This window comes from Alligator mississippiensis, chromosome 4 (genome assembly GCF_030867095.1).
Source record: "Alligator mississippiensis isolate rAllMis1 chromosome 4, rAllMis1, whole genome shotgun sequence".
In the NCBI taxonomy this organism is placed as follows: Eukaryota; Metazoa; Chordata; order Crocodylia; family Alligatoridae; genus Alligator; species Alligator mississippiensis.
Window position 1 is genome coordinate 11,948,371 of NC_081827.1, and position 26,165 is coordinate 11,974,535.

Sequence of the window (26,165 nt, forward strand, 5' to 3'; positions counted from 1 at the left end):
ATGGAAGCTATATAAATCTAGATTTCATTTGTCCCCGTCCAACTGGACTATTACCTGTTTCCACTGCCCAGTAGTAGGGCACTATGATAGGCACAAATTTTACCAACTACCCCAGGATGACTACATGTCTGTCCACTCCCAGTCCTGTTGAAATTTGCATTTATTTACAAAAATGATGCAAATTACACCAAGGAAGGTATACACTTTCCAAGCCTGAAGGAACCCTTTAGGGACCACCCAACACCACTGAAAACCAAAATGGATCTTAGGCACCAGTTAGGATTACTTCTGATTATAAGGACAACATGAGACACAATGGGCTACAGGTGCACCCCACTGCACAGTTGGTACTGCGCAGTAATTGGTATTGCACAACTGCACCATCCCAGTGGTGCACAGGTAGTTTCTGACCCTACTGAGCAGTAGTAATGAGCTAGTTGTTTTCTGCTGTGCCATAAACAATACACAGTTGGTGCCTGCCAATGCTATGTCACCATAGCAATGAGCTACGTCACCATGGTACATCACTACAGCGATGTAGCATCTCATGTAGATGTGCTCACAAGGAGCTTTCTGGGTTCTGGTTCAAGCTGGATTACTTTGAGAAGTGCTTAGGTACCTGTAAGTGATTTTTGTTGCTGCTACTTCATCCTGTTGCCTGCCTATAGCACTGTTCCTCTCACCAGGACAGGGGAAAGAAGATTGGCAGGGGTCAGGATGAAGGTGGGCTGGGAGGACCAGTAGCGTGAAAGGTGTGGTCAGGGTGTGGAGTGAGTAGGGGATCTGCAATCTTTTTATTGAAATCCAAACTTCTTTATTATGGTTGATGGTAAATCTAAATTTGAACCTAGCCTTTATCTGGCACCTGGCAGAAGGGTTACAAGTACATTTGCAAGATGCAGACGGTAATCTTGTGGCTACGCCAGACAAGAAAGCTGATATTTTTAACAGTTTCTTTGCCTCAGTTTTCTTGAACAGGGACCAGATGCATCTCAAGCCAGTCCAGAGAGGTGATACTCCCCGTCTATGTGACTTTGGTCAGGCCACAGGTGGAGTACTGTGTCCAATATTAGGCGCTGCATTTCAAAAGGGATGTGGCCAGCCTGGAGAGGGTTCAGAGGAGGGCCACCCACTTGGTGAGTGGGCAGCAGGACAAGCCCTATGAGAAGAGACTGAGGGACCTGAACCTGTTCAGCCTCAGCAAAAGGAGGCTGAGGGGGGACCTGGTGGCTGCCTACAAACTCATCAAAGATCAACAACAAATAGGTAGAGCCCTTTTCTCCCCAGCACTACCTGGGGTGATGAGGAACAATGGTAATAAGCTGATGGAGACTAGGTTTAGGTTAGAGATGAGAAGGCAATACTTTACAGTTAGGGTGGCCAAAATTTGGTACCAACTTCCCAAGGAGGTGGTCCTCACCCCTACCTTGGGCAAATTCAAGAGGAGGTTGGACAATTGCCTGTCTGGGGTCTTGTGAACCCAGCATTTATTCCTGCCTGTGGCAGGGGGTCAGGCTAGTTGATCTGTTCAGGTCCCTCCTGACCCTAGCTACTATGAAACTACAGTTTATGTAATAATATGTCAGTAAAAACGTGTCAGTGAAAAAGTTTGGTTGTTAGTAAAATGTCTGATAATTATCAGTAAAAAATTGTGTTTAGTTGGCAACCTAGCTACTTTGATGCCTAAGCTTTGTTGGGAATTGGTACACTGTGCTGCTGATACTTCTGTATGAAGTCATGGAATTTAACTCTTCTCATTTTCTTGGACTGGTTCATATTTGTCACCTGATATGAATAAATGAAATGTGAAAAATAAAGGTGGCCATCTGTAAACTTATTTTCATATGTTCACAAGACAAGCTGGTCAAAATTTACATTAGTGCTTTTGCTTGAGTGTTTAAAAAAGTCAACAATTTACACATTATTTTTTTCTGATTTTTTTTTAGTTAAAAAAATGAAAATGGAATTTTATTTAAAATCAGTTTGAATTTCTTAAAAAATTGAATAAAATGGTAGCTGCCATTAGGAATATTTTTCATTTGAAAGAGGTTTATATATATATATATATATATATATATATGTTGAACTAGCACTGGTTGTAACTGCAGAAGGCATTCACTTTTGGAACTGAATTATTCTTTAGCTCATCTTGTGTGAATGGTGACATTTTTGGAAAGTTCGAACATCTTTTCCTCTTAGTCATTTTTGATGGGAGAAATATTTTCCTATTTAAAATAGCTGTGAAAGTTCTTAAGACTTGTCAGGGATCCAAAAAATGCTTAACAGAATGATTCAATAATATATTAACCTTCCTGACTTTACATATAGTTTTTTCTCCTGTGCTAAAAACATGCTTGGGGAAGCCTAGAGAAAATGTAGTTCTATAGCGCAGAAGTAGAAAAATGTTTAGTTTGGATTAGTCAGTAGAAAACATCTCATTTTTAGCAGCTTTGTCAGTTTGAATTTATGTGAAAATATTTATCTCTGGACTGAAATGACCAGTAAATTAACCTGAATTGAGACAGGCAAGTGTTTGCTATTGATAGTCTAGACTAGGGGTGCTCAACCTCTGGCCCACAGGCCCTATGCAGTTCATGGTGCCATCATTTCTGGCTGGTGGGGCTCCCCACGTGCCTAAAATTTTGAATATGGGGGAATGGTGGCCATTAATAAAGCCACCATCCTCTCTGCCAAATTCCCAAACCCCATTCTCTATGTGGCCAGTCAAAGCCAAACTATGCCCTCTTCTCCTGTGAGGCTGTGTGAGGCCCGCAGCTTCTTGCTCAGGGCTTGGCCACACCCCCTTCCCTCTTATTGAGGTTGGGCCATGCTCCCTTCCCTCACAGGGCTGGGTTGGGGCCTGACTATGTCCCCTTCCCTCTCCATGCAGCTGTGTCGAGCTCCTTTCCCCTGGGGACGTGTGTTGGGGCCAGCCAGCCCCTGCACGCCTCCTCCTGTGCAGCCAGATAGTGCCTGCTGTGCTAGCCCAGCACCCAAGTTGGGGGCACCAGCTGGATCCAGCCCATGGATGGACTGGTCATTGCCAATCTGACCCACCGGGCAAAATTTTGGGCCCCACTGGCCTAGACAGGTATTATTGGTGCCCTGAAAGCCCCAGATACCCGATTTCTTGTCCATCTCACCACTAACTGCCTGAAGCATTTCTCAGCAATGTAACTCACTACAAACATTGTTTTACGCTATGATTTGGGAGGTAATAGCTTCATTTTGCTAGACTGCTAAAATGAGTCTAGAAGACAGGCCCAATAAACCCTCATTGCATGACTTCAACAGACACTGGATCAGACAGTAAGGGAACTGTGAATGGACCTTCTGGGCATGTATACACATGCTTAATGTGCAGTAATGAATGCACATGGATTTTAAGTGATGCTTAACATGCAGTAGCCTATTATAATGAGCATTAGATTTCATAGACATTAGGGCTGGAAGGAACCTCATAAGATCATCAGGTCCAGCCCCTTGTCCAAGGGTCAGGAAGTCAGCTAGGGTCAAAGGAATCCAGCAAGATATGTATCCAAATGTTTCTTGAAAGTGTCCAGAGTAGGTGCTTGCACCACCTCCTGAGGGCAGTCTATTCCAGGCCTTGGGGGCTTAGACAGTAAAGAAGTTTTTCCTTATGTCCGGCCTAAAACAGTCTTGCAGGAGTTTGTGACCATTGGACCTTGCCTTCCCCTGGGCTTCTCTGGTGAACAGGTGTTGCCCCAGATCTTGATGAACACCACTTAGGTACTTAGGGGTGACTTGGTGGCAGCTTATGAGTCTGCACTTCTCCAGGCTGAAGAGTCCCATGGACCTCAGCCTCTCTTCATAAGGCTTGTTCTCTTGCCCTCTGATCATGTGCATGGCTCTCCTCTGGACTTTTTCAAGCTTCTCCACATCCTTTCTGAATTGCGGAGCACAGAATTGGATGCAGGACTGCAGCTGTGGCCTCACCAAGGCCAAGTACAGTGGGAAGATGACATCCTAGGTCTCACTTGAGATGCATAGGGAGATGCAAGCCAGAGTAATGTTTGCTTTACCAACTGCAGTCTTGCACTGGTAGCTCCTGTTCATCTTGTGGTCAATCATGACCCCCAAGTCTCTTTTGGCCATGGTGCTAGTGACTGTAGCACTGCCAAGCCTATAAGTGTGATGTGGGTTTTATTTTCCCCTGAGGCAGAGCACCTTGCATTTCTCTGTATTGAATGCCATCAGGTTTTCATCCGCCTGCCTTGCAAGCCTATTGAGATCGGCCTGGACCACCAACCTATCCTCAAGTGTGGACACTCTTTCCGAAAGTTTGGTGTCATCGGCAAACTTGGCCTGTCCGCTTCTGATACCAGAATCCAGATCATTTATAAAGACATTAAAGAGTATGGGAATTGGGGGAAGCTCTGTTCCCCTGGGCACCGCACGGGGTTACTAGGAATAATGGCCACAAATTGTTAGAGAGAAGGTTCAGGCTGGACATCAGGAGACATTACTTTACAGTTAGGGCTGCCAGGCTCTCAAATGGGCTCCCAAGTAAGGTGGTACTCTCTCCTACTTTGGGGGTCTTCAAGAGGAGGCTGGAGAAATATTTGGCTGGGGTGATATGATCCTGGCACCCATTCCTGCCCAGGGCAGGGGGTCAGACCTGATAATTTGTTTAAGTCCCTTCTGACCCTAAGTACTATGATACTAGTACAGGTATGAGAATGAAGCCTTGGGAGACACCACCGGTCATTGGGTGCCACGTTGATTCAGTTCCATCAACTTCCACTCTTTGGGTCCAACCTTGGAGCCAGTTCCCTAGCCATTGGACTGTATGGTAGTTAAGGCTGCAGTTACCCAATTTCTCCATGAGGACATCATGGGACACCAAGTCAAAGTCTTTTTTAAAATACCAATATATTGTATTAATCTCTTCCCTTTTGCCTAGGTGATGGATCACCTGGTCATAGAAGGAAATGAGATTGGTCAGACAAGACCTACTTGCAACAAACCCATGCTGGCTATCCCTCAGAATGTTGCCTTCTGTTAGCCTGTCAATAATGGTTTCTTTGGGAATTTTTCCAAGATCATTCCAGGGATTGAGGTCAAATTGATTGGCCTGTAGTTTCCTTCCTTTTTTGAAGGTAGGCCACATTGGCCCTCTTCCAATCTTCTGAAACTTCACCCAAGTGCCACGAGTTCTCAAATATCCTTGCCAGTGGCCACACTACGATGTCTGCCAGTTCCTTTAGCACTCTTGGATTCAATCTATCTGGACCCAGCTGATTTGTGAGTGTCCAGCCTCTCAAGGGGTACCCTCACAAGATCTACGCCAATAGTGGGTGTATATTCACCTTCACCCTGGTCATCCCACATCATGTCAGGCAGGGTGGTCCCTTTGGGCTGGTGAAAGACCGCTGCAAAATAATCATTAAGCAGATTGTTTTTTTCCTGGGTGTCAATTGTCAGCTGCCCCATTTGGTTTATCAGGGATCCAATGCTGCCCTTGTTTTTTTTCTGACTTCCAACGTATCTGAAGAAGGACTTCTTATTGTCCTTGATTTGTGTAGCCAGTTGAAATTCAGTTACAGCCTTGGCTTTCCTAGATCTCTCCCTATAGTGCAGTATACTCCTCCTTAGCGGTGTTTTCTGTCTTGCATCCTTTATAAGCCTCTCTTTTTAGATGTAGGAGGTCCATGACTTCCCTGTTCAGCCAAGGGGGTTTCTGAGCCATCTTACTACCTTTCCTATGGGTTGGAATGGACTTGCCTTGTGCTTTTAGGATTGCTTCCTTAAAGAGCAACCACTCATCATAAACTCCCCTCCCTGTCAAATCAGGGCCTCAACAACAAGCTTCCTGAGCTTATGGAAGTTGCCTTTCCTGAAGTCGAGGACTCCAGCATTGCTGACTGACTTGCCAGCTTTGCGATGGATAATGAAAGTGATCAAGTCATGGTCAGTGTCTCCCAGCTTCCCTTCGATTTTTAGGTCTCTGACTAGATCATCCCCTTTGGCTAGTACCAGGTCCAGTAGAGCCTTAACTTTTGTTGGCCCATAAACTTCTTGAGACAGGTAAAGCTTTATCCATGTATGTTAGGATGTAGCATCATCACACAGATGTTAACATGCTAACATCACATGTTAGTATCATCACAGTTTTTTTATATGGTACCATGATGTTTAATGCAAAGTAAAATAAGTTACTGTGCATTAAAACGCATGTGTAGATGTACCATCTGAGTCAGGAGGTCCAGGCTTTATTCTTCCCTACTAAACAAATGACTTAATCTCAGTTTTTCTTTCCTTCCTCTGTAAAAAGCGGATAATTGTAACTAATAGGAACCTGCCTGTGTGTCTCTGGTTTGTGCTAAAGCTGCCACTTGATTTAATAGACTTGCATGCAATGGCCTTAAGGGAGCTTTGTGGAAAGAGCATTTTACACTTCAACCATTGGAGAATCACTTCTATTACAGAACATGGCTCTACTTAAATGTTTCAGCATCTTAGAAAGAAAGTTGGAGAAAGTGTGGTGATGGTTGGCTAGCACTGTGACAGCCTCCAGCAAGCTGTGGATTAGAAACTTACCTATTGATGAGCTTTCAACCTTAACTCCGCATTCCCTAATGCTTGATTACTTGATTTTCCATCCTCAGAATTTACACACAGATCATACTGACTAAATATCAAAGGTCTCTGAACACCGAGTGATATTTACCCACTTTATTCATGCCATTAACAAGTAGCTAAGAAAAGATTGATCTGGATTCTGACCAAAGGAACAGCTTTGGGCAAAGTGTTGCATGCATGAGCATCCCCAGGAAGCACTAAGCACAGACAGAAGTGACACTTTTCACCAGCTCTGGCCCCTGAAAGCACTCTACAGCCATGACCAACACACAAGTGCACAGCTACAGTGCACTTTAAAAGGGCCTGATTCTGAAACCATCTGAACCCTCATTGCATGGAGGTTCAGTTGAAGATGCTCCAAAATGAAACACCTTCATTAATGTCTGCATGGACTAGGAGCAGGGCTGGGCTAATCCACCTTGGGGGGAGGGAGTAGGGGGGTTCCAATCCACCCACCCTACCCTCCAGCATCATCTGAAAAAAATCCAGACCAAACTCCTTCCATTCCCTTCCCCCAATCCCATTCTGAAGACAGAGCTGGAGCTGGGATGAGGCAGGGCTGGGCTAGGGAAGAGTGGTTGCAGACTTGCAGTCACTCCAAATTGCAGCTGAATCCCCCAACCACAAGGACCCAACAGCTAATGTCTGTTGTGTCTGGGGGATCACTGTAATTCACGGTGCTTTCTGCAAAGCACTGTAGTTTACAGCAAGGAGCCTCACTTCTATCTGCAACTACTGTGACTATTTCTGATACAGGCCCCATCCATTTAAACCTCTGGCCTTACATTCTCCAACAACCTGCTCTGTAGAAGAGATAAAAAGTGGTACCTCCCCTTCCTTTACTGAGCCTGGACCTAAGGAGGGGTATAGCCACTTGCACAGACAAACAGTCTCCTTCATTATTATCCCATAGAATTGTTTTATTAAACAAATGTTTCCTTCTCTTGTTCAAAATATCAGCACCTGAATTAAAGTATATGGATCTGTCAAATTTAGGATTGCTCCCCTTTATCCTTTCCACTCACAACATTTCCTGTTTCTGGCTGCAAGCTATGTGTGGACAAGAAAGCGGCAACAGGACCTTTTTATGATAGGGTATGGGTGCTATCACAGTTGACATGCACGTGAGCATAGAACCATAATTAAACAAAATAATGACTAAAAATACAACAGGAAAAAATATCATAAATGTGGTTCAGAGAATCTTAGAGGAAACAACAGATTTCAAGAAACACTACACAGTTATTGATTTCATCAGATCAATAAAGCAAAAACAAATGGTGACCTTTCCCTCATTTAGCAGTTGGCAATTGCTTGTTGAATGCTCAAAGGGGTCTGACTTAAAGATGCGGCCACACTTTAATATCACTTTATTTTCCTCTTTAGAGCTTTGAAAAGTTCATTTACAAAATGAAAACCAGATTGGAAGACACCATTTTATTTGGAAAGATGTTTAAGCTTTCAACATTGTCCTTGGCATGTAAGTGAAACCAAATAATGAACGAATGACTTCAGACTTGACTGTTTTTAAACCAAATTGTTAAAAGATGGTGGGATTAAGACTTCCAAGGGTTCCTTTTATTTTAACAATTCTCCACTCTGTTTGTATCATCCCTTTTAATTAGTGGAGTCACAGATTCCTCAAGCTTAATGGCTTGTTGCAGGAATGAGGGACAGTGGTATTATCACCTATTCAGCTTGATATTTGTCTTGTATGATTATTTTCTCCTCTTGCTTATAATAATATAATCACACATTAAGTCCATGCAAATTCCATTGCTTCTGCCGACCAAATTCTCCAGATTTATAATTTGCCTGCCTTATGTAGATGTGTTTGATTTTTAAATGGACTTCATTTCCTATATGTTTAGATGCCAAAAAAACAAAATTATATATTAAAATACATAGTACATAGTCAAATACCTTCCAAACATCTGAGTATTATTCTAAATGGAGATTATTTAGTAAATAATACTATTTTGCAAATATCATGCCAGAAATCTTTGCCAAATACTGGTTTCTAATCTGGAGTAGATGAGACAGATCCCCAGCTGTCCAACTTTGTGGAAAATGAACAACAATATCCAATGGCTAAAACTTGAAATTTGATGAATACAGCCTTGAAATAAAATTAATTTTCTAAGTGAAAGACTAATTAAACATTGGAACAGTTTACCAGGGCAGCAGCGGACTAATTGTCATTTGGAGTCTTGAAAATTAGATTGTCTTTTCAAAATATGCTGTAATATAGCTTCTGGGAGAAAATCTTCCCCGTCTATGCATGGGTGGTAGAGAGAAGTCAGTCTTGATGTCTTGATAGTCCTTTCTGACCTTGAAATCTAAATATCTAGACATTCTCCTATGAATGCTGTTCTTTCATGGGCTTGACGATTCACCTTGTCCTCAATATGTTCATAATGTTGGCAGCTCAGCTTTAAGTCAATGATTAGCATAAATTTTCAAGTTTCAACACTTCCACCAGTTGCTTGGGGCCAGGAAGGAGGTTCTTTTCCCTGAATCACACTTGGCTAGATGCATTTTTAGTTTTTCCTGGTGGAGGCTTTCATATATATATATATATATATATATTTTTTTTTTTTTAATTGTGTCTAGCTTTTGGTTTTTTCAGTCAATCTGTTTCAGAAGAACCCCACAGCTGAAGGCAAAAAATGAAATGGTGGCGGTGGTGGTGGCCGCAGCAGGGGCTAGGGCAACTGTTACAGTGGCTGAGGTAGAGTGGCAATGGCTGCTATTCTTGTGTCCCCTGTAAGAGGGCACCCGAGGCTGGCTAAGTGTGTTGCTTACGCCGCAGAGTGGTTGACGGATTTAAGGTGGGAGAAGATGAGAGAGGTTGGCCAAGGCTGTAGGGAGGGGGTGTTTCCTCTCTGTTATAGGGCATAGCTTTCCTGCCCTGCTCATTTGGACATATTTCACTAATCAATTCCTTGCCACTGCAGGGCCTCAGGCTTTGGCATCATTGGTGTTCCCTGCCTGTGGCGCACAGTTTAGTCTCCTGAGGACTGAAATGATTTAGTCTAACTAAAGTGTTTGGACTTGATATAGCATCTTTGTGTGAAACTTAATGGCCTGTAATATACAGGAAGGCAAACTAAATGATCTAACGGGTACTTTGGCCATAAACTCTATGAAATTATGAAAACTGTGAAACTGTAATGCACAATAATACATGATAAAATTAAACCAACGGGAGTGAAGTGCATTCAGCATCTTAAGTATCAGATCCACTATTGCCAGTCTCATTATACACAAAGCACTAGAAATTCTCTCAGGCAATACCATTACACAGGATATTAAAACAAAAATGAGGACGATTTAGGACCGCTTGACCAATACGTCACCTTACTTTGTGAGTGCCTAAACTGCCTAATTTTCAAGGAATTAAATGTATAAGCAGCAACCTAGCAAACTAAATAAATCCTGTATCACACATTACTTACAATTTACTTCAACATAACTATTCACAACACGCTTTAAAATATTCTGGTATGTTAATGTTTATGAACATGTTAACTCTGGACTCCTTGGGAGGAAAGGAACAATTTTACATAAAGAATGTGCTTTTGCTTTTTCTGCCCAGAAGTGAGGAAGAGTACCTTATGCTAAAAAGCCAGTCTAAGACCTCCCCCAGTTATACAGCTGGCCTAATAAAAGATATCAAGCCCCCAAATCCTTGTTTCTCATATTGCCTGGACCATCATGTCTACAACATTACTCCAACACTACCTAAATAGTCAAAGGTATTCTTAACATCTAATATATTCTAATAGCTTTTAAAATAAAAATATTTACCCAGTCACTTGAGCTATTAACATTTTTAGTTTCAAGTACATTGTCTTTGTTGATTCTTTACTTAAGACAAACTTCTATGGTCTTTATTTGGTGAAAAGGAAAGTATAGCATAATGTATAGCAGAATATTAATGCAGAATGGACCCTGCACCTAATCAAATCAAACGTTCAATGCAACTCCTGGTTCCCTGGCCTGCCTTCCTGTATTTCAGTCTCCATGACAGTGGGTGCATCTACATAAGATGTTTACTGCAGAGTTGCCTAATTAACTCCACAGTAAACATCTCAACGTCTACATGTGCAGGGCTATTAGGCTGGAGTAAACTAATGAACTCCACTAGTTTGTGTAAATACAAGTACCATCCTACAGTGGAGTTTTTTACTCCACAGCAATGCACATGTAGATGCTGACAGGGCTGGCTGGGGTATGTGGACACTTCCATGCAGAGACTGCCTGCTGGCCAGCCCCACACTGAAGCACCTTCATGGCCCAGCCAGCCCCTCCACAACACATTGAGCTGGGTCAAATTAGCCCTGGCCTGGCAGGCTGACCCAGGGGCCCCCTGCCAGCCGGGGCTGCTCTGACTCAGCTCAGTGTGCCGTAGGTACATGTGTAAACACAGTGCCCAGGAACAATAAACTCTGGCATGATATGCACCGGAGTTTACTCCTGCACATTACTGTGAGTTCTGCCTTAATATTCTTATGATTTTCTCCATTCTTTGAATTAAAGTAGTGTCTACAGACCTAAATGAGATGAGGGCTGTGCTGTATGAGGCACTGAATACATACACAGTAATAAACAGTTCTGCTTCAGGGATTTTATAATATAAACAGGGAAGACAGAAAACAGGGTGAGATGTGAAGTGACTTGACCCAGGTCACACAGAACATCAGTTCTAGAGCCTAGAATATAATCCAGGTCTTCTGACTCCTCTGTCAGAGCACTTAGGCAATCCTGCCTTCTAAACTGAATTTGCTTATTCATATCATAGAGGGCCACATCCTCCCTTAGTCTACATCCTGTTTATCATGAGTGGATTTGCATAGCATATGGAATATTGTAGAATTTGTCAGTGGGCCATGAAAGCAAGTGCATTCAATATAGTACCTCTCCAAAGGATAATGAAAATTTCCCTCTCCAAAAAGAAATACAGATGCAAATAAAATTGCTAATAGCTGAACTTTCTGAAAATAGTGTAGTTCAAAAGTGTTTTGATAGAAAAGTTATTAGAATTATCTTGAAAGGAACCTTTAAATATTAAGAATATTCAGAGCTGTCTTCCTTGCCTTGACTGAACTAATGTGGTTACAGAAAGAAAAGTTTGCATTATACAAGGAGTAGAAGAAAGGAAAAGTTATAAACAGCTGTGTATAATGTAGATAGTAAGATTTTCTGAAGTTCCCAGATAGTTCCTGATTTTTTCACTATTCACATTGCATTGTCTAGTTTAATGTGGAGCGCCAAGCCAACCCTGAACCATCTATTCCTTGTGTGAAAGAAAAGACATATGGGCAATTCATTCAAAAGTGATTAGAAATTTTGAATGCATTCATTTCTGTATATGAAACTAAATCCTCTTGTACAAGGCCTGGAATTCAGAAACTGCTAAGCAGGAGCCCTCTGAAAATCAGGCCCAAGCTTTCAAAGAAAGGATGGCCCACTAACCAGAATGTCAACCCAGTGCTAAGAAGAACCTGGGTTCAAGTCTGTTGTATAGACTTTCTGTTTTAATATTGGGCAAGATGCTTAACCTCTATGTGCCTCCATTGCCCTCTGCAACAAGAGACTATTTTTAGCCCCTTTGCTGCAAGGAAAAAAACAGTAAAGGGGCCATAAACAGTAAAGTGTGTGTGTGTGTGAGTGTGTATACACACACACACACACACACATATATATGTACATGTGTATGTATATGTATATTGCCCTGTAAATCAGTAGCTCATTTTGAAATAAGCATATAAATAACTTACTGCAGGATGAAAAGGGGTGTCCTTGTACTGCGTGGCCATGGCCTGTGTGTACACCTCTACCGTGACGTAATAGGCAACTGTTGATCCTCTGGATCATGATATACATGTAAGAAGTCTGATCACCAATACCTGTGGCATGTATGCCTAGGCAAGAGTATAGAGAAAAGGAGGCTGCCCAAGACTTACCATCACCCCTTTAGACCATTGAGACAGAATCCAAAACCCAGATGGAATCCAGATGTTCAGTGCCTCGATGGTTGCAGCTGCTGCCAGAGCAACAGATAAGAGCTGCTACTGACTGCCTCAGTGAGGCCATGTTCCTGCCTTTCTCCAACCAAAAAGTACCCACAAGGCAGTGGAGGCTAGGGTTTTGAGGTGCCCTATACTTACCTTACCCTAGAGGTTGCAACACTGTGGTATTTTATAGGAGCTACCCCAACATGAGTAGCCCCGCCACATTGCCACCAGGCCCTCCAATTGGATGCAGTTTACGGTTGTACCCAGAACCCACCATAAGGTAAGTGAAGTCTAAACCACTGTTGCTTAGCTTTGAATGAAAAAGAGGTAAGTCACTACATGTTAGCTTCCACTGCCGAATATGAACATACAAGCTGACTGCTACCTCACAGCAGCTAATGTATGGCCTGGCAAATTGTATATCTATACCCTTTGAAGAGCCTAGTCCTTGGATTTGGGTTTTAGGGTTAAGAGTTGATAAGCCTTTAACCGTTATTGTTGTTATGCTATTTTACATCTGTATCTGCTGACAATATTGAGTAAACACGCACAATCTAGCTGGTGGCTTGACATTTTTATTTGACCTTACATTTTTATTGGAGGTTGATTAAGCCAAATGTCTGAACTGTATCTATTCTCATTTTTGATTAAAATGATTTGTATTCCTGATATGAGCACTAGAACTGTATTATTACAGACTGAGCCATCTGTGCATATACTGAGTAGATCATTAATACAGTGGTTGTGAAATGAAGACCTCTTTATGTGGTGAGCTTCATTTCCACCTTCTGCTGCCTTCTCAGATAGATGCTAATAAAGGCCAGATCGTGGAGATGCTGAACACCGACACATCTGATTGACTTTAGAAGGAACTGTAGGTATTCTCAGTCCCTTTCTGGGATCAGGGCCAACTTTTGGAGAATTCATCCTAGGCCCATGATCTATTCTTTCTTCTGTTATGATAAAGTCATCCTCTTGTAAGGAGACTCTGTATCTTCACTTGAACTACCTGTAACTTGTCACAGGGGCAAGCAGGGCTTACAGGATTCTGGACACAATGTTGTCTTTTATCAGTAAAATACAATTACAAAGGTAATTGCCTCCTATATATCTGTGTGACGCTTTCTTGGCATTGCCTTCTCCCATCTCTGGACTGCCTTCCACTTCTCCACTCCCCCTCAATATGTTTTAGTTTTGAAGCCAATAGGCTGGTCACCATTCAGAGGTTATGTTTGGCAGGTTTAGGACACAGATGCTGGGCTCCAACAGAGAGAGGCTGCAAGAGCATACAGAGCAAGGCCTTTGGCTGCTTCCCTCTCTGAATCATGGAACAGCTCTGATATTGCCTTAAATCTGTTAAGGGTTAAACTATTGACAAGTGAAGTTGATTGTCTAGATGTTCTGTTTTCCTTTGCTTTATTCAGATATGGAAAGAAGTAGATCATTCTGCTTTTAGGATCATGTTCACCCTCCATCCTGCCGGTGGAATGATTATTTTATTATACAACGTTTATAACGGGAGAGTGCATTTAAAGACAACCAAGCAGGGGACCCATTGTGTAAGGTGTTGTTTGGCCATGTAGGAGCGGATGTTCTCTACCCCAAATAGCTTGCTGTCTAAAATAAAAGCCAGAACAGGTGGACGAGACAAACAAGCAGGCTGAGGTGGGAAGTGGGAGTAACAAAAATAACACAATGCTTGCAATTCCTAGCCAATCGGGAAACATAATTGCAACTCGCTGCCTGCACATTGAATGTTGCTGGGGTAGCAAAGTGACTCAGAAGGAGAAACCAAACAAGGGTAGTGATGGCCTCTGAATGATGGTACCGCATGACAGCAACACTCTGCAGGGTTGATGCAGCTTGGTAGCCTCAGGTTGCCAGTGTCAGCTAGAGGGACAGATTATGCGGCTGTGCTTGCCCCTCTAGGCACCACTGTAGGCTCAGGGCTCATGTGAATCATCTGAAAATATGGCTTCTACTTGATCTCAATAGAGGGGCAGCAGCAAACCCAGTGCAAGATCACTGTCAGAAGGAGCTGGTAGCTGTGAAAGCATTTTTGCTGATATGGATTTATATGGGCCTCATGGTTTGGGGTTTAAGAATAGGATCTTCAAGATGAATCAGTCCCTAAAAGCCCTCAAGGAGGTAGCTGAACACCAGCCCCCAGCCTGCAGATGAGAAAACTGAGGCAGAGAGATGAAGTGAACCACCCCATGATGCTGGGTCTGGAAGCCAGGTGTTTTAACTCAGAGCCTTACAAAAACAGGAGCTGCCTTCCTTTAATAGCAGTCCTACCACTTTCAGTTCCTCCTAATGAGCCTCCTTGGGAATTTTGTCGCATCTTGAGAAGCAGGAAACTCAAGGTATATTTATTTAAAAACAAAAATGCTTTCAGTTACCCGAATTTGCAAGATTTTCAAGACAGCACGTTCTAAAAATAATCCTCTTTGGTTTTTGTTTTGCTATTGGCAAATCAGGCTGGCATGTCCAGATAGGCTGGGGAGGAAAATCTTGGCCCAGTTTTCAGACACGTTAGCAATAGTTTATCCCAATGAAGTCAGTGGGAGGAGCTATGTGTGCTCGTTACTTAAAAATTGGGTTACATTAAATCTTTTAAATAAACCTTTTTGTTTTTCTGTGTGGAAGCTGGGTTAAGTTTTTGCTTCATTTAACCTGTTACTTTGCCTCTGAGCGTGCCAGGATATGAGGCAGGAAGAAATGCAGTGTACCATTAATTTTGTATTTCTGGACCTACCTGAGAGAGAGGAAAGTGCCAGGATTCTTACACAAAAATTGTTCTCATGAGATTTCCAACCCAATTCTAGAGGTCTATATGCTTTTGTAGGTGATCAAAATAATCTAGCAAACTTCTGAATGCTTAATCACACTGAATGATTTACATGTCATCAATCATAAATGTTTTTGCAGGGAAGAACTATTTTTTGTGCGCTAATTAATGTCTGTGTTTTCTAATCTAAATAAATAAATACATCTTCTTTATCTTGCCCAGAGACAAGTAAGATGTGCAATAAGGAGTAATTCCAAAAGCTTAGTAAGCAGCATTCAGGATCAGAAACTTTTCAGTACAATTGGGTGAATGCTGAAGGAAAGGACGGGAGAAATTATTTAAATAATTATTACTATACAAAAAAAAAAAAAAAGGCATTGCAAGTAACAGTAGAAAATATATAACTTGATTGATATAGTGACCAAAAGTGAACTTGTGGGTATCTCGAAACCACTTTTTTTGAGTTTTGGAATGGAAGCAATTTTGCATGATTTCAGCAACTAGTTGCATAGCACCCTAAAAGAGTTACAGCAATTACTCGTGGAACAAAATACATCATCATGCCACAGACCACTATACATTTGTAAAAACAATTCATTCATTACCCTGAATAACAAGCAAATCCGTTGGGTTGACAGTGTCTCCTTTATTCACTTTGCATAGTAGTTAATCTGTGGTACCAACTCCCATAAGCAAAAATGACACAGTCTGGCTTTTGAATAGATCATTTAAGCGTTGGAATAATTTACATTGAACAACAATAGATACCTAACCACCAGAAGACCCAACATGCAGTTATGCTCAATTCTCAATTACCTGGAGTCTTTAAATCAACACTGGGCACACTTACATGGATGCTAAATGCACAGTAGACTAATTCTACTGTGCACTAGCATGTCACGGTGAAAGCCATGCCAATGTGCTAATGCCCAGTAGAATTAGTCTGCTGTACATTAGCATCACTTAAAAGGCACGCACTGTCAGAACTGCACAGTAGCACAAGTTACTGTGCATTTATTTAGTACCTGGTAATACAAATACTAAACTTAATGTGCAGTAACTACAGTGCATTAATAAATGTGTAGGCATGTCCACTTGATACTGGTTTTAAAGATGTTTTACATCTCAAATGGAAGTTAGAAGTGACTGAGTGACATTCCACCACCTACGTTATATAGGAAGTTAGACTAGAGGATCATAATGTATAATGGTTTCTTCCTCCCTAATATGTGTGACTATAATAATTAGAGTAATGTCACAGGTCTTTCCCTTTGTCTCTCTCGTCTATCCACCTCCATAGTGAGGCAAATATGATCAATGCCCTATTGTACATCTTGGTACCATTGGGGATGATAAATGTCCCTATTTACTGGAAGATTGTCACATTAGGGGACTGCTACTGACAATGGATAAATGAAAGAGAGGTGGTTAGCTGTGTTACTCTTAAGTCAGGCAGAAGGCAAGGTAGAGGTGTACTTTTAGACTAACTAAACCAGAAATTGAAGCAACAGGCTACTTAACTCCTATTGTCAACTAAGCACTAGGCCTTGCATGAAAGAACAAGGGGATGCTGATCTGATGTCAAGTCCAAAAATGCACAAAAACCTGTGACAGAATGCTTTCACTTTCCTGGATATCCTGTCCTTGACCAAATAGCTGTTTTTTAAACCATGGGATTTCAGAAGTTACAAGAAATAATGGCCACAAGCTAGCAGAGAGCAGATTTAGATTGGACATTAGGAAGAACTTCTTCACAGTTCGAGTGGCCAAGGTCTGGAACGGGCTCCCAAGGGAGGTGGTGCTCTCCCCTACCCTGGGGGTCTTCAAGAGGAGGTTAGATGAGTATCTAGCTGGGATCATCTAGACCCAGCACTCTTTCCTGCCTATGCAGGGGGTTGGACTCGATGATGTATTGAGGTCCCTTCCGACCCTAAATCCATAAGTCAACTCAAACGTAAAATTATGAAATAAGAAATCATCCACAGACTGGATTGTGTAAATATGGTCTGAACAGGGACTACAGATTCTTATTCCGTTATCTGGGTTAGCTTTTGTAACCCCCTTGGCCCTATGGGGACACTGTTCCCTGAGTTCATTACCTGTTTGCCTCTCCCTCCTCTTCTCCCTCCCCTCCTCTTTTCCTCTCTCTCTCTCTCTCTTGTATTCAGATCTCTCACTCTATTTAACAGATTTCTCCATGCCTGTCTTTCACAGCATCCAATGAAGGGCGCTCAGGCTCATGAAAGCTTATGTGTTTATGTTTCAGTTAGTCTACAAGGTGCATCTCTACCCTATAATAATCAAAGTATGCTCAAGGATTATATTAAATAAAAGAAACAAGAATAAATTAAACATATAAATGGTTAGCTACAGAGAATATGCTTGGCTCTTATATTTTAACGTGTCTTATCTATATATGTACCTAAGTATGGTTTATTCAAAAGATATGGAATATTTAAGTGCATGTCTAATTGAAGAGAATGTAACCTTTTGATCTAAAAAATAAACAATCTAACAATAGGAAAAATTGCAATCTGTCGAGACATATTTGAGTTATTTTGCAGTAATTGGCTTGGCAGCAGCTTCAGTCACAGATTTCTGTTTCACAGATTGTCCCCAAATGAATAAAAGGTTTGCTTTGAAATGTAATTAATATTGCATTCAGCTGCAAGACTTTCTCAGGTTGTCAAAGGAATTTGAGAGAGGTGGTTGCAAAAAGTGAGCAGGATGAAATAGCTAACTGAAACCTGAAATGAACTGAAAGACAGGACAAAAAGCCTAAAGTGGACCAAAATAAATAGCAGTAGTCTTTCAGGCATTATTTTACTACCAAATCTGCCATGGAGGTGTTTCAAAGAATATGCAGTTAGTCTGATTGGCAGTTCAGGGCACAACAGCAGCATGGTCAAGGTGTCTTGGTGGATCCAGACTCCTGACCTTGAGTGTACCTCCAGTCTCATGCCAAAGTCTCCCCTCACCCCCGTTCAAACCAGCTAGTAATGCCCTTCCTTCAGGGCAATCAGAGGTGGCCCGATATGAAGCTAGCCACATCATTCCTTTGCTTGCTGTTGCCTGTGAGACTGACCCATAAATTCAATGGGGATAACAGCCCTGACCAATCTCTATGGTATGTTTGGAGGATGCATACACTCGTGATTGAGCTACTTACAAATACTACAGTAATAGGAGCCTTCTGAAGGTGGATTTTGGTACACCACTCCCGACTCGGGGCTGCATCTATTATCACAATTTATACCACAGATTCTCAACCAAGGTGTTGTAGCAACTTGCAGTGCATTGAGATCCATTCAAGGGTGCCTTGCGATGTTAGCACTGGTTGATGGTAAATATGATTCACAAAATGAGCCCAGGGTTTTCAATAGGAATCCATAGTGTTACAACCATGCTGTCTTGTTATGAGCTGAGTTCTTTGCAACAGAAGAACTGTTCTGTTATTTTTCTGTAGTAAAAAATGAGTGAAAACTAAGCGCTGGCATTTTCTGAGGGGTGCAGTGAGTCTAACAAGGGGTTCCACAAGTCTGAAAATGTTGAGAACCACTCATTTAGCCTATGATCATGTTTTTATTGCTGTTCAAAATGAATGACTTTAAGGTTCAAGAAAGATATGCTTAGGTTCCATAAGAACACAACCCCAGTGGGACTTAGTAGTTCTTTCTAAACTACCGTCAATAAAACCACCTATTATTCACTTACCTGCCAACACTTGGGTGAGCTCAATTTTATTTGTAACAATGGCTGGAGAAATAATGGTTCCCAAATACTAGTGCAAGCAAATATTTGAAAGCATACAATCCCATGTGTTAACACAGTCATTTCAAATAGTCTTTTTCAATATTTGCACAATACTTTTATAGATTTGTAATATTTGCAGGTAGAAAAAGAGGCTCCGTCCATTTGTCAAAGTCGGGCTATTCAACTTTTATAAACTGTGTACATGTATGCCTGTGCATGCATGTGCACATATGCGTGTGCATGTCTGTATGTGTGTATGAAAAATTCTCATATGATTTTACTGTGAGTTTTGTGTGTGTACGAGAGACTTATGAGTCCAACTGACTTCACACAGTGGAAGGATTAGGAAGAAACTGGTACTTAGTCAGCTTGATGTATGAAATGAAGCTTTTTGAGAAGGTTACTATGAACGAGTAGAGAGAAAGAGGAGATTGAAGCTGTGGCTTACTCTATATCCTAAATCTGGCTGGAAGATGGGCTTTGAACAAGCTGTTATTTTCCACATGGGAGTAGCATTGCTACAGTAAAATGCCAGATTTCATCCATCATAATGTCATGGCTCATATTAAAATGTCTTGAGGGACCTGAGGGAGGGATGGGCAAAAGACATCAAATCAATTTTCAGGCAATTGCTACGGTTTTCAGAACCTAAGCCCTATGTGATGGCGTTATGGTTGCACAAAGGGAGGTTATAAATAAGGTCCATATATCAAGAGAGGTAGTAATTTAGAAAAAGACTGTTGATTTGACTTTTGCGTGAGGCTGAACATATGGTGAAGTACAACCAGGTTATTGTTCTATACATTCCTCACAGAGACAAGCACCAAATCTGCATTTCAGAGAAATTACTTCATCAGTGGAGCTCTAAAACTGACAGCTCGGGAGCACCGTACCTCTTGTTTATCGAGAAAGAAATGTTATGGGGTTATTTTACATTTGTTTAAATTAGCATTTAGCTATGAGAAATCCAAGTCAAACATCATTATATAACTACTCCTGCAAGCTTAAACATTAACCTTTATATAGAGGAAGAACTTTTTACGAGAAGCTTTTGAGCAGAAAGAATGGTAAATTAGCCCCATGGTAGTCCTCTAATAAGAGCAGGTAGACTTTTAAAGTTTAACCGTCTAAATATTTCAGCAAGCAGAAATAGATTTATTTGGAGTTGTGAAGACAGTAAACTACACACTTGTGCTATAGCACATGTGGGGCAGTGTTTATAGATACCAGAAAGCAACTAGTTGCCTTAGAAGCAAACAGGTCCTCCTAGTGAAGGACCATGCTTAGATATATGGTCATGGGGCTTTTCTATTGCCAGGTCCTTGCTCTGCAAAGGAATCGGGTCAGGTGCACAAGTCTAGCCAGCAGGCCTCAGTTTGTGCATCATTTGGAAATGGAAGTAAGTTGGAAAGGGGAATTATAGCCTTGACATGCTGTTTCCAGTTAGCTTTGTTCAAACTGCCAGCCCCAAAATCTGGTTTGTTCCATTCTCCTCGTTATCCCTCCAAACCTTTCCCTACTAAAGCTCTCATGGGTGTAGATAAGCAACATTTTAATCTCAGTTCACCAAGCTGCCACCTTGTCCTTATTCAAGGTACTCAACCAACTTTTAGATGTAATGTAAAAGGCAGACATTAAGGTAGAAGATGCTTCCCACAAGGACTGAGTTAGCATAGGGATTACATGACATGATCCCTATCATTCCCTGCATGCTGAGTGACTGGGGATGGAGGGAATTCAGAGTAAAACTTGTTTGGTTGGTTGCATGGGGGAAAATGCCTGAATGGGTGGATCAGCTCTAAGTACGATGCTTGTAAGATCATCCCCCATGTTTCAGGTTGTTTCGTAAAAACTGAGTTCCTCTTATTTATTTCTGCCCTTTCCGAAATCACACGGGAGAAACAAAGGCAAAGCGCTAATAACTCACAATGAAAACGTGTAAGTGTAATCAGCATTAATTGGTAGAGTAGCCTAATCCAAGACACTGCTTACGAACTAGCTTCTTGCTTGCTTATTCACTTTTACCTTTAATGGGGTAACTTGGTGCAGCTGAGTCTCCCAGCTCCCATTTGTTAAAGGCCCTTAGCAGGAGCACCTGCCTTGCAGGGATACGTCTTTAGACCTAAAGCACTTCACTATTCCCTGGGGAAGAAGAAAAAGGAAACAGTGAAGCATGGCTTCAGCCACCTCCCAGGTACCTGACTGTTTTGCCACAGATGGCCAAAAATTGAAGTCAATGCTGGTATGGGCTAGACATGAAAAATGTTTGTTGCTTCCTAGCACATGGTTAGTCTCAGCCCAGTCATTGTCAACATTTGTTATCCAATAGGTGTTGGTTTGCTCGTAGGAAATGAAATGCTTGACACTCTTCTAGTCCCAGTAGGAAAATGGCTGTATTAACCCGAAAAACAACAGAACAAACAAAAAACAACCCCCCCATCATCATCTGTAACACTTTTTGGCACATATGTTATAACTGGATAGTAGATTTTTTTCAGTTCAATAGCCGAACCAAGAAAAATCAGGAGGAAAAAAAACCAAAAAAAGCAATGGTTCTGATACTGCTAAAACAAATTTGGGCAATTACTTGCAAAACGGAAGAGGGGGAAAAAAATCTCATTTTGAGTCAACCCAAAGGTTTAATTTGATCTGAAAAGAAATGTTTCTTTTGCTTTTTGGATATTTTAATCTCTCCTTTTTTTTTTTTTTTTCTTCTTTTTATCTAGCTTTGGTTCTTTTAACACTTATGGGGGTTTTTTAAACTAGAAAAAGTACTATCACCAGACAAAAAGTTTCAGTCAAAAGTGTTGAAACAAAGTCTTTCAGTATTTCTGAGAGAAAACATTTCATTTAAGAAACATCAAAATGAAATGTTACAGTATTTAAAAAATATTTCCCCTACTCCTTTTGTCTGAAAGTTTTGACAAAATGAAACCAAACATTTTTAGTACTTTTTGTCCCATCTTGTGTTCCATTTCGCAGTGAATTTACTATTGATCAAGCACTTTGTCCAGGTCTAGCTAGCAGCCTTGCCAAAGGCCAAATGTTGAATGAGCCTGGGAAGCAGAGTGCACAATGTTCTAATTGCTACATATGGCCCGCCATATGTAATGCTTGATAAAATTAATATGTAATCCAGGATTTCCTTCTCTTATCTCCATTTAATTATATTAACGTGTTGGGCATGTGAGCAACTCTTATCTTTATTCTTTTTTTAGCAGTAATGTCTTCGGTGGCAATCCTAAAGAGTTTCAAAGCAAGGTATATATACCTTTCAGCATGATCTCTTTGGACAATATTTTTCTAGAAAGCACACGATGTAGCCAGTAGCCACCACTTTACAATTAAGAATTCAATCATATGGTCGGTATGTGAAACCTAAGGTTATTGGTCAGATGTTAACATGGTCATTATTCTTTTAGAAAGAAAGCTACTGGATTTGGGTCAGGACATCTGGATCTTTGGTTGAACACTAAGAGTGGGCAGAAAAAGTTGATGCCTGCCTGCTATTTTTAGAAATGATGGGCTAAAGGAGTTGATTACAATTGAAGATGCTGGTTGTATTTTCCTTTTTTTTTTTATAGTAAGCTTGGCCTGAGGTTGACTGAGCTTGTAAAATGATGCCCCAAAATTGTACCTTAAACAGAACAGATTTCCCGCTACTGTTGCACAGCAGGAGGGAAATCTGGGTAGGTGTTTTGGGTTTGTTTTTTTTTTCCCAGACCTACATACTGAATCATCTGTGATTATTTTCCCTTTATTAACAGTTTGCTCAGATCTTAAAATGACTCTTTGTAAGACAATTGCAATCAACAGGAGCTCAGATATGAAACACTAGCAGAATAGATTAGGATCTGAGAAAATGTTATTAAAAGGACTATGAAGGACATTTGAAGTCTGGGTTGATTGCTGATTTGCTGCAGCTCAAATAAAGAACATTACTTCCACCAGTGCCACTGTTTTTTTCCATCTGGTAAATACCCACAATAATGCTTAGCAGTCCGTATTTGTCTTTGGATAAAAAGCAGTTGGTGAGCCACATCTTTGGTTTGCCTGTTATGTTAGCATCATTGAAATCAGGGAGGCTGTGCAGATTCACACCAGCTTTAGACCAGGTCAAATATGTTCTCCCTTTAGTATGGACAAAATGACTGGTCTGATCTGCAGCAGATACAGTCCAACGTGGCATCAAATAATAATGGTTCAGATCAGTGCATCAGAGGTCTTCTTTTCCAAAGCAAGGCAAAGGTGTCCTGAAATCAGAATCTGGCCCATTTTCCATGCTATTATCCTTAAATGTGCAAATAGTCCCATTGGCACTCACAGAGTAGACTGTCCAGTGTAGAAAGTGTACTTTCACAGAAACAGCAAATCACTTAAGCATATGCTTAAGTGCAAGCACAAGCCCCATTAAATAGTTCCCCCAGCTGTAATTATTACAACCCACCTATTTAAACTTCAGCATGTGCTTAAGTCATTTGCTGGATTCAAGTCTTACAGATGCTCAGCTGGCCTTTGCATTTGTGAAGACCAGATCTGGAAATGCATTTGATTTTTGCCCCCCCCTCCCCAGCAGAAAATAATTTCTCACCTTTTTAAATGCCACTTGGCTGCAGGTACTGTAAAAAAAATTGTTACATCTTGTGGAAGTGCCAATTAGAGGCAATAATTACTTGACTTGTCTGCCTTTGCATTAAAATGCCTAAAATCTTTGTCCTTGGCAGCTGGAAATTTTCTTTGTGTGGCTGTCTAATTTAGGAAATGCACATTTATGGATCTTGATGAAGTGATCAAGACTGCCTGAATTTGAACAGAAGTTCACTGTTTTCTTTTCTTTCTTAAGCTAGAGTCTGTGATCACTCTATTTCTTGTGTTAGTTTTAACAGCACATTCCCAGATAGTTCTTTCATTGTGTCATTTAAATTCATTTAGTAGAAATATGAGCATAATGTAGATTTTTAACTGAAATGTGCTTCCAGAGGCTAGCCTGTGAAGATATATTAGATGATGTCATCTCAAGTCGTATTTTAACATAAAATTAACTTATGCTGTATTAATGAAAATGTAACATAGTTGAACATGTTGTGAGTGGGTATTTGTAAATTAAATGGAGTATGAATTCTGTGCGACTGAAGAATATGATCAAGCTTGCTAATATTCAGATTTAAGAAAATGCAACCCCCTCTCCCAAAAATAATGCATTTTGATACTAGTGCTGGATTTTAGCTGAGCCCAATAGCATCTTAAAAATCAGAGAAGTATTTTTACAAGAATGCTTTTATATGCTTTTAATAATGCTCTTGAGTGAAATAAAAGTTCTGCTTGAACTGCGCGTTAGGTACTTTTACTGGGAAATGCTTCCAAGCCTATACTGAAGATAAGTTCTGCATTTTTAGTTTCCCAACTTAAAGTGAATCTTTTTTTAAGTTTTTTCAGCAGTGCTCAGTATCACTTCTGACTTAAAAAAAGTCTATGCATAGGTGGGTGTTGATTAATGGTGCTAAAAACACTTTGTGTAGGATCTTATGCTAATTACCCTTTATACCCTAACCTGTGTCAATTTTAACAATCTAAATTAGCATTTTCTCTTAGGACTAAGGAATGTGAGAATTGTGAAATTGGTTCAGTAAGCTGAATTAACAGTGCGAAAATTGAGATGTTCTGTCTTCCCATATTAACATCTGCTGCTTGTACAAAACGTGGTAGTCTACATGATGAAGGTGCATCCTCCCTATCCCCTATCCAAATCATGGGGTAGAGGAAGGCAAATAAAAACAAAACAAAAAATCTTACTACTGGGGTGGGGGATGTAATTTGAAAATTGTTATCAGCAGTTCCAGGTAATCGTGTCTGGAATAATGGATTTTTGACATGCGAGTGTTGAAAATTGGCTGCATTATTGTTGATGTAAACAGTTTAGCTTCTTTGTTATTACTGCTGTAGTGTATAATGGAACAAAATCTTAAAGACACTGGGTAATAGAGAGAGCGGTGTTCAGATAAAATCCCGATTACAAATAGTTCCAATTGGTTTATTTTATATTCCAGTTGAAACATCAGTCTCCCTGGGTTCACTCCATTCTTAAAATAAAAGCCCAGCTTTCTAAAGAGGGGGACTTTTATTATTGTTTTTCCTTCTCAAATACTGTGTTAGATTAGGCAGATTTCGAGCCTGAGTCATTAAGTTGATAAACAACAGTAATCAATGGCAGGATGAGAAATGTGTGTTTTGAAAATATAACGATCTCGCTCAGATTTGTGAACTGCCCATATTTGCTCATTATTACCATAATCAATAGCGCCTAAAATATTTCTGCACTGCTAGAGTGGCATCTGTGTAAGAAGCAGGATGCAGCCAGCAGTTTCTGGCTTCAGCTGAGTGGAAGTCAAATGACAACATCCTACAGGCTGCATTTATTGTTCCTGAAAGCACAATGCAGGAGGGAGAAGAGGGAGGGGGGAAACACACACGCACGCACACACAGCCAATGCTTAAAACCTCTAGTTTGTTCCCAGAATTCAGACACTTCCAATATTAAAAAAAAAAAAAAGCATGGAAAAGCATTCTGGGTACTTGGATGCAAATGAGATATGTTTAAATCACAGCAGGTTGCTGGTGCCATGTTGATTTAGCCTTAATGGGGCCAAATGTGTTCATGATTGGTTGTGAAAACCCTGCTCCAGTTGCAAGCGCTGTGTGTCCTAGCTACGCAGGATATGGGAACACTAGAAAGATGCCAGCACCCTGAACAGCTTTCCAGCTCTCAGCTATTTCATAATGATGGCACTGTTGAGCACTTGGAACAAACGGAAAGGTTGGAGGGAGTTTGTGCGAGGGCTGATGACTTTTCTTATACAGTTTGGCAAGCAGGGATGGGCGAAGGAGTTTTCCCCTTGTTTAGCTTCCCTCCCTGTTCCGTGCAAGCTGGTAAGGAGTAGAGAATGAGTTTGGCTCACAGTCATCACTTCATTAAAATAAAAAAAAAATTTAAAAAACCT

The 26,165-nt window shown here is 40.9% G+C and overlaps 1 long non-coding RNA gene across 1 annotated transcript in view; it reads left to right on the forward strand.

The window, feature by feature from the left end:
- LOC132249805 (uncharacterized) overlaps positions 1–26,165 on the forward strand; it is a 126,211-nt gene that overhangs the window by 20,334 nt on the left and 79,712 nt on the right. Inside the window, exon 2 of the long non-coding RNA XR_009461304.1 lies at positions 7,990–8,083. This is a non-coding gene — a long non-coding RNA (uncharacterized LOC132249805). The remainder of the gene's footprint in view (positions 1–7,989; positions 8,084–26,165) is intronic.